Source organism: Sphaeramia orbicularis, chromosome 10 (genome assembly GCF_902148855.1).
Source record: "Sphaeramia orbicularis chromosome 10, fSphaOr1.1, whole genome shotgun sequence".
Classification (NCBI taxonomy): domain Eukaryota; kingdom Metazoa; phylum Chordata; class Actinopteri; order Kurtiformes; family Apogonidae; genus Sphaeramia; species Sphaeramia orbicularis.
This window is the reverse complement of record NC_043966.1, coordinates 35005253-35021300: the sequence shown is the minus strand read 5'-3', so window position 1 is coordinate 35021300 and position 16048 is coordinate 35005253. Positions and strand designations below refer to the sequence as shown.

Genomic DNA, 16048 nt, shown 5'->3' with positions numbered 1-16048 from the left:
TGGAAACATGTGGCTGTGTTTTCATATGTTAACAAACAAAAGCACATGGAATACCCTTTAAAAAATGTGCTGTAACAAATATTGGTAAATAAAACTTGGCAAATAACAAATTGTAATCTAGACGTCTACTGTTCTGTGATACAATTTCTCAATTCTGTATTTTTAGACATCACGTAGTCTGTATTGTACTGTATGAGTAGACATCATTATTATTCATACAGAATCTCCAGGTCACGTGACACTAATTAGACAATCAGAAGCATGCCCTATTCCTAGTCTTTCTGTACTTTCGTAGAGTTCCGTATACGTAGCCACAGCCTTTTTTTTCCCCCAGAAATGGATGAAACACTTTGCTGTATTTATCATGTTGATCACATACCCATGATGAATTTCCTCATTCAGTTCTTGGGTAAGTTTGGCCAAGACTGCGTCTCCTCCCTTTCACAGCCTCAGGCAAACCCATCTGGGGACACTTCTGTTTTGCCCCAGGGTCCATTTGGATCAGCCAAGGTTTTTCCAGCACAGAGATACAAGAGTGGACCAAGGTGAGCACATTATGTGTCCCTAAACCCTCTGCACCACATGGACATGACAGTCTGGAACTAAGACCGCTGGCTTTGTAATAGCTAGTTTTAAAATCCATTTAAGAAAATCTAAAGCAGTATTCCATAACATTGTGTGGTTATTTACGGGGATAGGAATCAGTAAAAAAAAAAAAAATCCAAGATTGCACTGAAAGTTGCAGCAGCTCTCTTTGATTTCTTTTCTTTTGTATTTTTTTTAGTATTTATGTGTATTTTTCTAGTCTTTTCTTTATTTTCACTAAATCTCCTACGAGTTGCGCAACTAGGAGTACATGTTTTCAAAAATTTTGCCCTATTTTTACATATTTTTTTTCCCTAATTTGTGGTTTTTCTACTTGTTTTTTTCTCTGTATGTCTTTTTCATGGTGGGACAAATCTGATCTTGCCTTAACTTACAATAAAAAAAACCTCACAATAATGTTACCCATTATAACAACAATCCACCACGACTAGGCTTCTGTCTCTTATAGTAACATAATTGTACAGCGCTTTCCCCACAAGGTGACAATTAGCTGGAAACAAAAACCCTGTTTTCAAATGTTTATTTTGATTTTAATTGTTTGGGTTTTTAGTTTCAGCTTACTTGAAGCACATGAAACAGGATGAGGACACTTCGTAGAGTAGTGTCTCCTTAAAATAAGCAGAAAATGCATTGATTTACAAGTGATTTCCCAGTTGGAAAAAGCTTGAGTAAAAACTGATGGTTTGTCTTTTAGTTGGTGTTTAACCTGCCTTCTCTTCCTCGTCCTAGGGTGTTCAGGCAAAAGGGTTCCCCAGAGGCTCAGACACCCTTTCAAAGGTTCCAAGAGGGAAGTGGGTAGAAGATAGTTTTATTGTTAGAATTGTGAATGTATTTATTTACTGAACTGATCATAAAAGTCAAAGTAATAAATACTTAGCTGAATAAATCAATGTCAGTGATTCCACTAATATCAACTATCAGCTGTTATCTGAGACAAATTCTGCCAATATTGATAGTCGATAAAATGCCCCACTGGCGCCGATTCATTTGCTAAACCAATCAATCGGTCTGTCCCTAATGGAAATGCACTTACTTTCCGTGTAACTGAAGAAGAAAAAAATACTCCTATAAGGCAAAAAAAAAAAAAAAAGTCATTTTAATCGACAACTGACCAGTGACAAATGTACCTGCATGTTTTAATAATGCTATGGATGCTTGGCGCCCAATACAGTATATTCACATATTGATATATTGACGATCCATGATTATTTATTCGTTTTGGGCTTTAATACCGTGTCTTAAAGAGCACAAATGAAGTCAAGTAAGAGATGATCTATCAGGTCAAAATAACAATAAGGTACTATAGTTTCTTCCCACAGGCCACAACTTTCTTGAACACTTTACACTTCATTGTCATTCAACAAAGCTATTTTAAATGACCACTGTATATTATTTATTTGTGTTATTATTTAGCATATTGGTGTGCTGTCTTTTTTGTACATATATTTTTTGCTCAGGAAATGATTGCACTTTTTTTAATATAGTACCTGGTACTGTTGCTTTTTATTATTCATAACTTTTTACTTGGTCCTGTGGAATCTTGTTCCACTATAAGTGCATTTTGTACAGAAATATCTGGAATGACAAAAAAAAAAAAAAAAAAGGAAGGTGAACTTAACCTATAAGGACCCAGTGTCATGTGCCCCCACCTTACTGCATCTTTACAGACTGGAACTACATCTGCAAATGGACGTCCATCGGTCCTGGTGCATCTACAGCCTGTCCGTCCATGGGAGTGGATCTCTCCTTCACTGTGGTTCTCCCTGAGGTTTCTCTTTTCCCACTGGGTTTTTGGAGTTTTTCCTTGCTGAGAAGGAGGGTCTAAGGACGGGGGATGCCTGAGACATTAATCCATTTCCTTCATCTGCTGTTTATTTGACTGTTGTTTGGTTTTCATATCCAACTAATTCTGTAAAGCCCAGTGAGGCAAGCTTGTGATATAGGGCTCTATAAATAAAATTGAATTGAACTGTTACTTTTATGGCAGTTCCCAAATGTTTTTTTTTCTCTATATTTAACCTTCCATTAAGTGATTTTGTTGCATTTATTGTAATATTATCTTCTGTATTTTGTGTTTTTTTTCAGTGAAAATCAGGTATTTTCTTATATTTAATTTACTGATCATGTAGATGTTCATAAAAGCTCAGAGAAAAGATGAGGGTTATTATATCAAAAACACAGAAAACTGAGGAAAAAAGTGTCTTTTTCAGCAAATCTATCATTAACTGAACCAAAACCCAGTGTCTCCATCTACTGTCATTGATCCAACTCCATGGGTTTTACTGGTGAATCAATGTTGCAGACAATGAGGGTGTTTCCACGGTAACTACGGAGCCTCTGAAGGTCCAAATGGGTCATATCTGATAACCATGAAAAGATGACAAATTGCATTTTACACCAATTATTTACATGAATTGATAGGATTAGTGGATCAACAGGTATTAACCCATAAAGTCCCAAAAAGCCATTACTGATGTAAACTGTTTAACACCTGTTGATCCACTAATCCTATCAATTCATGTAAATAATTGGTGTAAAATACAGTTTGTCATCTTTTCATGGTCATCAGATATGACCCATTTGGACGTTCAGAGGCTCCGTAGTGAACATGGAAAGACTGTCATCTTCTATAACACTGATTCACCTGCAAAACCCATGGAGTTTGATCAGTGACTGTGGATGGAGACACTTGTTTTATGTTCAGTTAATGATAGATTTTAAAGAAGAAGTCACTCTTTCTTCAGTTTTCTCTGTTTTAATATAATAACCTTTGTATTTACACTAAGCTTTTAAAACATCTACATGATCAGTGAATCAAATATAGGAAAATATCTGATTATCACTGAAAAAACACAAAATTCAGAGGATAATATTGTAATAAATGGTAATAAATCACCTAAGAAATATAAAATATACAGTCACTGAAAAAATTATCAGACCACCCTTGTTTTCTTCAATTTCTTGTTCATTTTAATGCCTGGTACAACTAAAGGTACATTTGTTTGGACAAATACAATGATAACAACAAAAATAGCTCATAAGAGTTTAATTTAAGAGCTGATATCTATCCATTTTCCATGGTTTTCTTGATAATAACCAAAATCACTTCAGTTCTTACATCAATAGCTATGGCATTGTACTGACAAAAACAGTGCTTTTAGGCATTCCATGTTTTCTTTTCCATCAGTTTTAGTCTCATGATACACACAGGAGTTAGTACTTAATTGCATAACCATTGTTTCTGATGACTTTTGAGAGTCTAAGAATTTTTTACGCGACTGTATATAGAAATTTATTAGGGAACCGCCACAGAAGTAGCACTGGGTCTTTATCCCTGCAAAGCCTGAACCATTAAATACTTGACAGAAAATTCTAGTTCTTTGAAACTAGAGCCTTTATTGGTCCTTCTGAACAACAAAATGTTTTTTTTAATAATTTAAATTTCCATGTATGAGTTTCATCATGTCTAAGTGCTCAAATATTATTACTTTTGAACAAACAAAAACATAATATAACACAAACATGTCTAAAAAATTGGTAATTCCTTTTCAAAATTGGCAAAGTTTTGCCTCCTTCCTCATTAATGACAATCTTCTAGTGTCACTGGAAAAGCCTCTGGTGAATGAATTCCTCCCCCCTGGTGGATTATCTGTGTATTGCATGCATCTAATTGTATACATCAGGTTTTTCAAGAAAAAAAAAAATCACACTGATCATGTAGAGGGCTTCAAAACTCATGTATCAAATATGATATGTTTGACGTTGTAGGGTTATGGGTTAAACAGTTTACATCAGTAGATGGTTTCGGTAGACGGTGGATGTTTGGGTCTTTATGGGTTAATATAAGGTTTATCTGATGCAAAAAGTGAGTTTGAAATGGTAAGCAAGGGCATATAGAGGCTACAAATCTAGAAAAGATGACATAGCTTCAGAATGAGATGTAATTTGTTTTCAGTACAGAAAGACTGCTCATGGCCACAACCTTTACTGACCTTTAAATCTATTTTCAGTGCGGGATCAAAGCTGTAGGCTGATCTGTGCAAAGCCAGCTGTTTAAAACCAGTAGCACATCCGCGCTTTGACAAAGTCACATTCACCTCCCAAGAAGAGCCAAGGAGGGGAACGTCCCAAGTATGTAAGCATGTAAACTGAACTGCAGCAGCCATGAGAAAACGACTGGAGTCATAATTATATGTAAAGCTGACTTTAATGGTCTTTGTATCAGCTTTGAAACATATATTAAAGCTTGAGTTCAACTGCTGAACACTGGCTGTATGGAAGTGAGGCCCTCTGGCTTTATATGTGGAACTCAGTGTCAGTAACTTGTGGAAAGGTCTATACATTGCAATAAAGGTCAGATCTTCCCCCAAATACACACACACACCATGACCCAGAAAAGGAATCAAAAAGCTGTTCATCCAAAAGGGGAGACAGGAGAAATTATTTGAGGTTGATTGCTACTCAAAAGAGATTTTTTTTTTTTTTTATTAATAGAAAACTGAAGGCCCATTACTTTCACCATTGAAAGAACCCCAGTGCCGTGACATTTAAAGAGGTACATTTGTTTTCTCTGAATGCACAGCCGGATGAAAAGACGAAGAGTGAGTGGCTACAGATCCAACTTTCTTTGGATTAAGTGGTTGAAATAAGAGCCTATCAAACACTCTCTTTAGAACTCCAAAGAGGAAACGTATGGCACAGGTGGTAGAAATGCACAGGAAACTTAAAAGGGAACGAGTCAGTTATAGACGGAGTGAGTAAGAGCGGGTCCAGTGACGTAATCGAGCTATAAATACAGCGTTCCAAAGGCCATATTGACATTTAGGTGTTGATTTATCTGAGAGTCTGGCTCTGGTTTATGAGGGCTTCATCACAGTTCACAGGAAGATTTGATGTAACTGACCCGCCCTGTTTTCTCTAGCAATGTGATGGAGGACTATGCACTGATTGCTTTGTTCTTTTTTTTTTTTTTTGTCAGTTCTACCCAGTGATTATAATGAAAACCAACAAAACAATAGCTAAGATGAATTAAAAATGACAACAAGTGAATGTATCATTCACTGGTTTAAGCCTGGAAAATTCCAGAATCAACAACTTCTCCCTATTTCACACAATTTTGTGCCCAAATTCTCTTTGACTGTTGCTTGGGCATTAAATAAATAAATAAATAAATGAATAAATTCCTGTTTTTACCCCTTGACCAATTTCGGGCTGAATGGGGTATTGCAATCATTTTATCTTCTGTCTGTCCGTCTGTCCATTCAACAATGTAATCTCATTATCTGAAAAATGCATGGAGATATTCACACCAAATTTATACTGCGGATGTGTCTTGGCATGAAGCAGAAGCCTATTGAAAATGGATGATCTTGACGTACTTTTTCAAGGTCAAATGGCCTTGTGCAGTTATAATATCTTGTTGCATACTGCTGCTGTATACTGTTAAATTTCCCCATGGTGGGATCAGAAAAGTCTTATCTTCAAATATAAATATGTATGTAATAAGTTTTACACAAAGACAATCTAATCTAAATTATAGGGCAGCAACTTTCAACAGAATCTTACACAATATTTGGTCGAGGAGTATTAAAAGTGTGCAGCGCGTTATGTTTATGTTTACAAGTCTTTAACCCTTTAACTAACCTAATGAGTAGCTTTTCATTGATTACAGCATAAAGATTGGACTGGGTTTCTATGCAAACAGGTAATGTGGTCTGATGAGTCCAGACTGATCCAGTTCCAGAGTGATGGACACATCAGGGAGAAAAAAAAGAGGTGAATGAAGTGATTACCCATCATGCCTAGTGGCTACAGTACAAGCCTATGGGGCAGTGTTATGATCTGGGGTTAGCTCACTTGGTCAGGTCTAGATTCAACAACATCATGTGTCCATACAATGAGTTCAGCTGGACCTGAATATACTGAAGGACCAGGTTTTATCATCTACGGGGTTTTTCTTCCCTGATGATACAGACATATTCCAAAGTGACAACGCCACGGTTCATCAGTAGGTACATTTTTGAAAGAAGAATCTGAGACATCATTTTGACAGATGGATTGACCATCACATAGTCCAGACCTGAACTCTTTTGAGAATCTGTAGGATGTGCAGAAGACCTCACACTAGTATTTTTCAACTTTGGGGTCGGGACCCCAAGTGGGGTCGCCTGGAATTCAAAAGGGATCACCTGAAATTTAATTGATTAAAAAACAAAAAAAAAAAAAAATTGCTAATAAAAAATATATGGTGAGTTGAGAGAGACAATCCCAATACATAAAAGACGACAAACTATGAAGCTGAAACTGAAGCACTGTGGTACTGTTTATCTTTCAAATATTCATTGTAGTCAGTTTTAAATGTAGCAGCTCTTTCATAATTCACAGTTTGAGTTATTGTTTATTCAGTATTAATTGTCAGCCTTGCAAATCCAAGCTGGACTGACTGTACATATCCTGACCAAGGAAAATAAAATTCTCACTTTGTGCAGTAATCTACACCTGACTTTTCTGCCTCCATCCATAATAATATACATTATATAGACTAAATGTCATCTAAAATTAACATTTATTTGCAACATAGTGTAACAAACTATTACATGATCAAAAACAAATTAATTTTAGCAAAAAAAAAAAAAAAAAATCTGTTTTGAATGTCTGGGGTTGCCAGAAATTTGTGATGTTAAAATGGGGTCATGAGCCAAAAAAGGTTGGGAACCACTGCTTTACACAGTAGTCGAACTCTTCCATCATTAATACAAGATCTTGGTAAAAAATTAATGCAACTATGGATTTAAATAAATGTTGTAAATGTCCCTCTGTGGCTCCATTTCGGAGATGTGTCCAAGGCCTCGTGGAGGCAGTGTTTAAGTTTAAAATTTGTTTTGACTTTAAAACCATGTACTTCAATGATTTAGAAGAACTCAAGTGTGCAAAGAGTGATAACTATTTATTGAGATTACTCTTAGTAGCAAGTAAGAAGGCCCTGACCAGAAAATGGCTGAAAAGAGACACACCTACTATAAATGACTGGACAGATGTAGTTTACTGTCGTGGAAATTTACCGTTCAACTGATGACCCACACAAAGAGAGAGGGAGAAAGTTAGAGTTCAAATAATAAATGCATTTATTGAGAAATCAATCACAGACAAAGCTCTGTAAGTGAAGTCTGATTAACCATGAAAATATTAAGGATTATATGGACCAAAAATCCAACCCCCCCAATGGTGACATCCAAATGACAACCCCATATGTAAATCATACCACTCCATAATAGTCCTTCCGATTCCGGGGGGGAAGAGGCCATATTGACCTCTTACCCCTTACCTTGTTTAAATAATATCTAGCATGCAGGCGCCAACACATAACCAGACATTTAGATGTTTGGGTTTTAACTCAAGGTAAGAACTTCGTTCCCGAGTCGGGGGTGTTACAGAGTGGTAAACATCACACATAACAATGACTCAGCATGCATTTACCAGTATAACTTATTAAAAGAGTATAACATATAAAGAGTATAAAATATAAAAAGTAAATTTTTCCACCACATTTACAGTGTATATGTTATGGAGAGAATCACATTTAAACTGAGATGTAAAATTGATATCTTCGCTGAAAATTGGTCAAAATGGCTCTCTTATGTTTCAACTGTAAGGCCTGATTTTGTATAACAACAATGTTCTCCTACAGGGGGCAAATCTGCAAACTTTACCGTTAAGAAGAACATTAATATGGGTATATGAGCATATTGATGTACGTGCGGACTAAATGTTACTCGAATGTTGGATCCTCCCCCTGCTGTTTGTTCTATTACTGTTTGTAATTGTGTTATGTGTTTCTCAAAAACAACAATAAAAATCAAATAAATTTAAAAAAATAAAAATGTTGTAACACATATTGTGACATTGCATAAGCGTTGTGTGGCTACAGCTGATCGAAGCTAAAGTTAGTCCAATGAAATATTATGTGTGACCTTTTTTTGGGCAGTGCATTATATTGAGTAAATTATCAAAAACAATCCATCATTTACTACTGGTGCATATCTAGTTGCAAAATAAGTTGTAATTTACAGACTGCCAATATGAATTAAAATTGTGTTTCAGAACAAAAAAACAAAACATAAGTCCAATCAGATGCATTCACTCTTTACCATCATACAGTTCACTCAATACCATATTTTGGATATAAAATGTCTCCTCATTATCATATTATGCCGTTACACATTTGTATAATACATTCTTCATGTGTGGAATGTGTGGCTGCCAATTCCTGATCGGTTCTTCCTTGACTCCACAAAAACATTTGTGCCATCTTTTGTCCAACAGGCCTTGAGATACTGCATTTTAAAACAATGGAGACCGATCAACAGCCTTATTCAAGAGAAAACAAAACTGCCTGATGTGTGAAATGACACCCTCAGTTGTTCATCCTTCTAAAGTTTTGTATTGATTCCAGTGCCTTCTTGAATGTGGTTACTCAAAATAAAACTCACAGATGTCAGAAATCATGGTGTAATTCTTGGTAATGCTTTGCCTGGTTTTGAAATCCCTGTTAAATCTGTCATATCTAATGTCTTCTTTGGGATTGAGAAGAAATCTGCACAGTATTTCTACAATTCCCAAATTTAGGCTTCAATTCTAAGATTTTTTTTGGTTTGTTTTGATCATCCTGTGTCTACATTCAGAGAAAAACAAAGTACTTATTGTCAACAAGGACACAGTTATTTGGTGATAGTAGTTTTTTTTTTTATACTATCCCTCCTCCTCTCTTTCTCTCTCTCTATCTCTGGCTTGGCTTCATGATGCTGCCAAGGAACATATGGCGATGCTGACATAATTATATACATTTCCACCCCCATCGTTTATACTCATTCCCATCAGTTTTGTATGTGTTTGTTTGTAATCCACCCCAAACAGTAGAGTATTCATGTGAGTCTTTATACAGTTTGTGAATTCTTTAGACAGTTGGCATCAGGGATAAAAATCAAGGCTATGATTATGTCAGATATCATTTTGCTACTGAAAAGAGTCACTAATGCTTAATTGTGATATTTTCTGCTTTCAGACTCCATTAGTATGAAAAGAAAAGATAGTCAAGTCCATCCATCAACTCTGATAATAGAAGACACATAAAAAATACAAAACTACAGTGATGTACCTGACATTAAAAAATAACATGATATAGCTGCATGGGATTTTTTTTTTTTTTTTTAAATTTGCTTATAATTTTTTTTTTTTTTTAATTTGGTATTGAAGATTATGCCTTTTTGTTTCTGTAAAAATAAAATGTGGACCTTCCGTCTTGTTATTAACACATTGAATAAGCAGAGACTTTGTTACAACACATCTATCCAGAAGGTGGTGAATTATTCACTGCTTCATTGGCAGGAGGCCTGGGTGGGGATGAAAGGCCTGGCTTCCACCCCAGGGGGGCTGAAGGGTGGGAGGGAAACAGCTCACAGAGCCTGCCCTCCACCACTCCAAACACCAAGCTAGCTTCACATAATTTGTGGTCTAACAGCAGTTTGTTCATTAACAGTCCCTTGCTGGGTGACAAGATCCAGTCAGTGTCAATTAGACAGTAGCAGATGAACAGGTGGGACTGAGGCTACTGGGAGGGGAAGAATCATTAGGGTAAGTGATGACAGCCAGGAAGAAAAGCGTCAGCATCCAAGGTTAGCGCCTGATGTTTTAAGTCTCGGTCACTGGCTCGGCGACTGTCACAGAATTCCATTTAGAGCCCTGCAGGCAACTGGCAGCAACATTCTGTGTGATGCACTTCCAAACCTCAATGTTTCATAATTGTCATCTCTGAGGATAACTCTGTCGATTTATGGAGACAATATCAGTGGTGATTATTTTGATGTTCTTTTCTAGAGGAAGTGTGTTTTGCTGCTGCTTCGGCCAGTGCTGTTTGCGAACATTATCATAGAGCACTGGTTTTCAAACTGTTTCAGCTGGAGATCCAACAGATCATTTTGATGTCTCCTTGGGACTCAGATGCACAAAATTATGTGGTGAATTGTCAGAACATGTACTGAAACATCTAATAGAAACTCAGTCATACACAAGGAAAATTACTGAGCATTTTTTCCAGAGTCAAAAGTAGTTTTCCTCAAAAAGAGTAACTTTGGCTCCATAATGAGTTTGAAGAGCTCTACCCAAAGAGTAACTTTTACTCTTTTTAGAGAAGCACCAAATGTTGGCTGAGGCAGAGTGAATTTTCTTCAATTTGAGTAAATTTCCTGTGTAGATAGAAATAATTTTGCTTCTGATAAATGCCAGGAACATGACCTACAATTCGATTTTCAACTCTTCAAATATTTGAATTGTTTTTATCCTGTGTGTTCTCCATCATCTTTGTCTTGTTTTATCTTTTTTGTCTTTTACATTGTCTTCACATTGTTCTATTTTTTGTTATTTTAATCCAGAATTGATGACGGCTTTGGTGAGGTCAAAATTTACAAACTTTTCCAGAGAATATTCTTCTTCTTTTATTATTATATATTGTATATTTGCCAACTGGTGATATGATAAAAACAGCGCAGCAACCGATTTTGGGACCTGACCCCAAGTTTGAGAAAGGCGGTCATACAGGACAAAACCATCTCTAACATCATGGTTACAGTTGGGAAGTAATCTACTTGCATTTTTTCTACTGAACCCATGGAGTCTAACTCATATTCATGAGTTGTATAAAGTGAATAATCCTTAGCTTCAGCTCATCAACGGATCAGACGACTGTTAAAGGAAATATTGTTCATGAGGCTGATGAACCTGAACTGTATGAGCACTTTTAGGAAAATAAAGAAATTATATGTGTAAACTCTACATTAGGACTGTGTGATCATCATTGATTTGTCATTAACCAATAATTTGTCATCTCAGTTTTCAAAGGGGTTGTACAGACTGTCTCACTGAAAGATGAATAAATAACAACACTGTCAAAACATTCCTACTCAATTATAATCAATGTAAATGGCCCCAGTATCACTATAATAACTGTATTTTACATGGGTTGTTAGCAGCATTAATATTAATTGGCTGTATGTAAGTGAGTTTGAAGTAATTTTTAAAGGAATGTTTGCATGAACAGTGTTCAGATTTTACCTGCAGGGAATTGTTATATTTCTGTTTAGTTTTTAGTTTAGTTTTAGTTTATTTGGTTTTGTATATTATATGTACAAGAAATATTATCCAAAATTAACAAACAACAAAAAAAAGGGGAAAGAAAGAAAGATGGGTCAGAAATAATCATGTAGTTGAGTGAGCACTGTTCATGTCTTTGAGTAGTGTCCATTTCCTCCAGTTTTGTTCAGTCACCTGCTTTGATTCACAAGAAGAGAGTCATTTTCTCCATACTGTAGATCTTGTCCATAATGTCCATCCATTGCCTTTGGTTTGGAGCATCCCTTTTTAACCAGTTTTTAGTAATGGCCTTCTTAATGGCTACAATCATTATTTTGAAGCGATACATGTCATCTTTTATAATTAACCCTTCTGGGATCAACCCAAAAACAAAATCCAGGGATCCCTGGGGACCTTATGGTTTAAGATGCCCTCCAGAATTCTGATAATCTTGTCCCAAAATGACTGTAGTTTGACAATGTGCAAAAAAATTTTAGGCTACAAGTAGGTTTGTTGCTATAGTAGTAGTCATAATATGTTTAATGTAGTAATACATTTCTCTGTCTCTGTAACAAGCATAGCATTAAAAACAAGAATCTCAGAAAAACGCCTTTTGTGCAGATATTATGAGATGGACTGAACTAATCCTCTAGTGTTTTACACCAGGGTTCATTCAACACATGTTCAATGTTTATTATTGTTTGGGTTAGTTTTGGTCGTGGGAACAGAGATCATGCTAAATACTGACTGTGTATATGTGTTTTCCATGTAGTTTTTTTGTGTGTGAATTTTTAATACTGTGCACAATATTCTTCGGTATTTATTTTTCTTTTTAAAAAAAAATTTAACAAAGAGACTGGGAAATATATATGCTCATTATAACTGCGTAAAAACAAGATTGCTGAGGGTGGCCTAAGACTTCTGCATAGAACTGTAGATGGAACTTCAAAAGAATTACAGTAGCTTCAGGACCCGGTCGTCCAGCATCTGAAATATGATGTGCAGTAAGCCTGAACTTACCAAAGCAACAGCGCAAAGAAAACAAACTCCAGTGGAAAAAAGCAACCTGTGAAATTAATAGAAACACTGCTCTTACAGATGTATGTAGAAGTATGACTGTGTACTATTGATTACGGAATCATTCTTTCATTCATTGGGGCAGACGGGGTACACCCTGGACATGTCACCAGTTCAATACAGGGCAGATGTATACACAAGAACAGCACTTCACTGTCACTGTTGTGAGGCGACAGTGAGCCTGTTTACATGCACACTAATACTCCGATTATTATCCAATTTCTGGAGTTGTCAGATTATTTAAGTAAACATGTAAACAGGATAATCTGATATGTTTAATCAGATAACAGCAGTAATCTGATTATGAGAAATGAGATTAACACACCTGGATTTTTCCCCAATACTCTGATGTCTTCCTGCATGTATCCAGGTTAATCTGAAGTATTCTGTTCTTTTATGTCTGCACATGTGTAAACACAATAACATTTTTAGGCTACATTCATACAGCAGGTCTTAATGCACAATTCAGATGTTTGGATGAAATCCAATTTTTTTGTGTGCTTGTTCATATTTCACATTAAATGCGACTTCTATCAGTTTTGAGTATGAATTGAATGCAACCCTGACCCGCAAATGCAAAAGAGGTCCTGATGTAATACGTGACCACGCAGGCATGTGCTGCGTTTACAAAAGTAAATATGTCTTCCCTGACGCTCCTCCTCCTGGGACGCAGAATTGTGACATTTATCACTTGTCAATGATGTAAAGGTTGGATAAATCCGACTTGGCCGTTCAGACTGAAGTCGAATTGCAAAACATCAGATACGTATTGGAATTAGGACCAAATATTAAAGCAGTGGGTCAGATTTGAAAAAATCTGATTTATGCTGTTCAAATTGTCTTTAACAGATCAGATACAGGTCACATATGGGCAAAAAAAATCACATTTGGGCCACATTTGCCTGCAGTCTGAATGTAGCCATAGAGAATGGAAGTTAAGTAGTCAAACGTGAGCAGAAGTAAAACAGGAAATGTAAGTCTACCATCACTATGTACGTATGTGCTCTGAAAGAAATCCAATTATGAACTGGAGTGTGTAAACAAGTTTTTTTTTTTTTTATCGTATTTCTTAAATGCATATAAATGTGTTAGATCAGATTATTACAATTATCTGATTACTCTGACTTTTATGGTCATGTAAACAGACTTGCTGCTAATCACTGTACCACCATGTGATTAGTTAATCAATGAGTAGATTTACTTCAATAATATTGACTCAAAATCCAATCTGAGCCCTCCAGAAACCTTAGTGCAAATACATGTCTTAGCTTGATAGAAGTGCGAAAACATTGTTATTCATCTTATAGATCATGAATCAAACTCAAAAGATTATCACATGATGTTCTGTGGGCCTTACTGTGCATAATCCTCTCATCCCATCATTTTGTTCTCTCTAACTTTGAGATGATACAGTTCAGTGGACACTAACCCGCCCCCACTCAGTAATTTAGAACATAAAAACAATGAAGAAACAATTAGTTATGGACTGGGTGACCCCTCACTTCAAAGGCCACAGATGGTTTTATGAATGGATGAGCTGCACACAATGCATTATAAAATAGTCTCACACCTGTTACATCTGTATAACTGTCCCAAACAAATAGCTTCAAAGTGTCTGAGGTTGTTGGGGATGTTAATTTCCTGGATGGGCTACACTAAGTGGTCAAAGGTGAGGGAGGGGGATAAAATCAAAAGGGGACAAAGTGGAATTCATGAGAGAGACATTAAGGAGGTGGAATAGTTGGAAAAATGAAACACTACAGCACTGAGATGATCTACAGCCACTACTTGCAAAGCACTGCGCTACTATAACTCTACGATTCTGGACGAGAGGCGAAACAAATCATGTCAATGATGGGGCGTAAATGTACATCATCCCTGCGATCTTGGCAGGGAATCTCGGACGCCCAAACTACAACGGGAGAGGATGCTGGAGTAATATCCTGTCGTCTGGCACCGTGTGTTTTAATTGCAAGGTGCCAACCTCATAGAAGAGTAGTAACATAATGAACACTACTTCAATACCTGCACAATTAAAGAGGATATCCAGATAAACGTTAATAATCACCCCTTACCAGTGCATCTGTGTCGCTTGGCAACTATTCTGCTAAATGTTGAACTGAATTGGTAAGTGGGACAATCTGTCATCAATAAATCATTGCATTTTTGTTGTTGTGTTTATGTTATGAAATCTTGCCAAGTATTTGTAATAACTGTTTTATAAAAGCTATGAAACGCTATCATTTACATAGATTTTAAAGCAGCTCTTAAAACCACTGTAACTCACTCAATCTTGGTGCTTACTGCTTCACTTAATTGTCTCTTTAGACAACTAATATACATGATTGACTAATATACATGAACTTATTTTACTCGCATATGTTACACAAAGCAATGACTACGGGATGCGCAAGAAAACAGCCAACAGTATAAACAACAGCTGGATGAACAAAGTGTCTGTCAGTCGCCTATCAATGGTGACAGCTGTTTGCTGCTAATGGCAGAAAGTGGCAACTGCATCCAACACTTTACCCGTTTACTCGTCCCTCCGCTCCCTAATATGCAATCCCCTCCACATCTGTGTGTGTTGTTACGCAGAGACACACCATGAAGTCCTGGCAAAAAGAAGGAAACACTTTAAAATAATATGGCTACCAGTGTGAAATGATATAGAAATAATTCTCACTAAAAAATATTCAATTTTTAAAAAAAAATCATTTTCATTATTCTTTTCTTAAGGCATGTTAATATGGTATTGTGAAGAGAGGGAAGATTTGACATTCTTTGTTTCACAATTGATAGAACAGCAGCTGTGTAGTGGTATAGAAGTTTCATTACAGTGTACCAGTAGTGGTCATGCTTATGATATTAATTGTGCTTTGTGTATTACTTATAAGCAAGAGAGGCACAATTTCAGTTAAAAATCACCACAAATGCACCACACTGGACCTTTTTATTATGCCCATTACAGGTGGGGGCAGAACCTATGGGGAGCAGACGGCTGGAAGTGATATACCATCGTTGATTCCTGGTGATCGAGTGTGAATAAACAGGCAGCAGTCAGTGAGCAGAAAAACCCATGAAGACCTATATCCCCTCTCTCTTTACCCTTTCTAAAGTGTTATCTGCATATATTATAATATTATCCTCTGCATTTTCTAATTTTAAGTGAAGATCAGGTATTTTCCCGTATTTAATTTACTGATCACGTAGATGCTCATAAAAGCTCAGATTAAAGTTC

General features: G+C 36.3%; 1 long non-coding RNA gene across 1 annotated transcript; it reads right to left on the bottom strand.

Moving 5' to 3' along the window:
- Positions 1-1567: 1567 nt before the first annotated feature.
- Positions 1568-8474, bottom strand: LOC115427598 (uncharacterized). The gene is made up of 3 exons (XR_003936521.1): positions 8369-8474; positions 3523-3527; positions 1568-1578 (listed from the first exon to the last, which is right to left on the bottom strand). It is a non-coding gene; the product is annotated as an uncharacterized LOC115427598 (long non-coding RNA).
- Between the last annotated feature and the right edge of the window lie 7574 nt (positions 8475-16048).